Here is a 3,090-nt window from a genome sequence, read left to right as displayed (position 1 = left end):
ATTTTAATTTAAAAATATTATTTTGAAAACTTAATTTAGTAATTTAATCATGGTTTAATTACTCTGTAGGTCTCTATAGTTTCACCAAATTTTCAATTAGGTCCCTATACTTTTTTTCTTTTCAATTAGGTCCTTAGATGTTAAATTTTTTTCAATTTAGTCCCTACCGTGACAAAACCGTTTAAAATAACAGAATATTCTATTCAAAAATCGAATATTCTCCTAATTAAGTTATAATAGCTAATTAAACCCACTTCTATTTTTTTAGAATACCAAAATTACCCTTGCCATTTTATCCAAAAACAAAGAACCCTAATCAGCCCTTATTCTCTGAAGTCACTGCGTTTCTCCTCCGATCCATTCGATGGTGTCGTCCTCCATCTGCGGCGGCGTCGTCGTCCTTGGCGGCGTGAGCGTCCATCGTCGTCATCGTCCGTCGTCCTTGGTCTGCGCTGCACTGCTCTGTGCTGGTCATGCGTCTGCTCTACTCTGCTTCCCACTGGTGGTGTGTCGCTTCCGTCGCGTTCCCTCGCCGTGGATCGCTACGCCGCTACTCGCGTCGCCACACCTCGCCGCACCATGCCTTGCTGCCTGAAGTCGATCTGCCAAAACAGGTAACAGGTTAATTTTTTCTTTTGTTTTTTCAAAGTTAATGAAACAAGTTTAAGCAAATGATAATTTTTCTGATTTCTGAATTGATTTGATATACCTATTTGTTTAATTGAATTCTGAATTCTTTTGATACAATAGTTTGGGTTTACAATATGAATATATATATAAGGGTTTTGTGAATTGATGAATTGACATATGAATTGGTTTTGCTGATTATGAATTTACTTTATTGTTGATGGTTGTTGCTGTGATGAATACCATGCTTCTTCTAACCACCGGTTCTGTTCTTGTCGAGGCTTTGCCTCAGGATTTCTTTCGGGGTGGAGGTCGAGATGGAGAAAGCTTAAACTATCTTGGTCGCTTATTGATGAAGTTAAGATCAGAGTTTCTTGGCGAGTCGTCATCATCGTGCGAACAATTGAAATTTTTAACAGTGCGTTTTATGTCTTCCTATTTCTGAAACAATTTATCTCTGTTCTTCATCTTTTGTTTTTTGGTATACAAGTGACGTCTTCTAAACTCGAACTGGCTTTACATGTATTTTGTTTGCAGTGATGCTAAAATTAGCTATATCTCTATTGTAACTTAAGCTCATCTGCTTTGCCCATGTTGTAGTATACGTCATGGATGTTTAGGATAATGAGTTGTATAATGAGTTGTGGTTTTGGCATGTTCATCTTTTAATTCATTTATCAATATGATGTGTCAAATTTGTGTGAACCTTTTTATTGTACCACAATTTGGTTGAGATGATTGAGAGATATTATGTAGTCGTAAAGCCTTGAGATCAATTAGGTCAAATGAAAAGTGCTTTTTTTTTTGGTGACTAAATGAAAAGTGCTTTGGTTCAACATTAGTGTGGATTAGAATTTTTAGTTTATCAATATAGTGCTACCAAAAAGAGGTTATGCTTCTTATTACGACGGCCATAAATAATCCAATCAAAGTTGATTTGGCAACCAAATTAGCAGAATGAAGACGTTATAAACTTATGCGCGTGCTTGTATCCAAATAGATTTGGAGCGTGCTTGTATCCAAATAGATTTGGAATTGTCGGTAACTAAAAAAATTATTGTTGAGGATATAGGTATGAGATTGAATATAAAAACCTCCATCTTATTTGTGATTCTTGCTCTAGGTTCGAACATGATATCCGAGCTTACGAGAACGGTAGCAATTTAGGGATCAGAGAAGGAGTTAAAGCCACAATGGAGAAGGTGGTAACACAACTGCCAGAAAATAAATTCACATAAGTCGGTAAGTATTAAAAGAGAAACATTTAAATTTGGCAAGAATCATAAAGAGAGTAGCATAACTACCACTATTCCAGATTTGATTAGAAGTGATTTGCATGTAATTCACATATAACATGCATATCTTGATGATATGGAGGGTCGGACTCAAATCTTGAGAAAGAAAAATATATCATGGGCCATAAACTATCTTTATCCCATCAGCATGCCCATATGAAGCATATGAGGACTCCTTCTAACCCTTTATATAAGTGAAACAAGTCCAATCAACTATGAAGCACAGATACGAACATGGATGCGGAACATGACACGATATAGAACACGACGACACACTAATTCTAAAAAATTGTCGAACATAAGGACACATATATATCATTAATATTAAATTAATAACTATTTTCAAAAACAATGGTATGATATGCAATTATTCTTAAAATGTATAGGTATTTAAAAGATAAAATTGTCTTAATAGAGTTAGTACATCACATGTACACAAAAAAATATCTAAAGGCGCACTATTTCTCCATTATATATGGTTGATATCTTCATCATTATAAAAAAGTTACTCTTTTCAACCTTGCTTCATCAAGAGAAAGGTCAATAACTTCAAGGACACCATATTTTTATCAATTGGCAAAAAATTATCTCTAATAATATTCCACATCATAGTTTCTCATTCATTGTATTGTGAAATCTTTTTTGAAAGAAAACGAAAATTAGTGTGGACAAATACTAAATTTTTTGTACGTTTAGGTTTCAGCTTATTTCTTTTTAGGAAATATATAAAAGAATAAATGCTCCTACTTCTTTCACAACAAGAAGATGAAGATAGTTGCCCAAGTAATCTAAGAGCAATTGGTTGAAGAAGTTTTTCTTTACCACCATGAATTAGCCACCAAAATTTTGGATTGACTATGCCTTAAAATAATTTGACTAATTCATGAGCATTCTTCATTAATTAGCAATTTGAAAACGAAAATATTTGGTAACAAAAAATAATTAGTCAAAAATAACCAAAACTTGTCTTAATTAGCATTCATTAATTATTGTAATAATTAATGCTACAATAATTAATGAATGCTACAATAATTAATGAATGCTAAATAAGGCAAGTTTTGACTATTTTTTTGTCTTCCTAACATTACCGATTAAAAAAAATACATCTTCAAGTATTTAACTCTTTCATTAGTGATCTCAATATCTTGATGAGGAGAAACTCGTGTAG

General features: G+C 33.3%; 1 long non-coding RNA gene across 1 annotated transcript; it reads left to right on the top strand.

The window, feature by feature from the left end:
• Window positions 367–1,329, top strand: LOC110272270. Its single transcript, XR_002363408.1, has 2 exons — window positions 367–614; window positions 908–1,329. It is a non-coding gene; the product is annotated as an uncharacterized LOC110272270 (long non-coding RNA).

The sequence above is a fragment of the Arachis ipaensis genome, chromosome B05 (genome assembly GCF_000816755.2).
Source record: "Arachis ipaensis cultivar K30076 chromosome B05, Araip1.1, whole genome shotgun sequence".
NCBI classification, from domain to species: Eukaryota; Viridiplantae; Streptophyta; class Magnoliopsida; order Fabales; family Fabaceae; genus Arachis; species Arachis ipaensis.
This window is presented reverse-complemented; position numbering and strand designations above follow the sequence as displayed.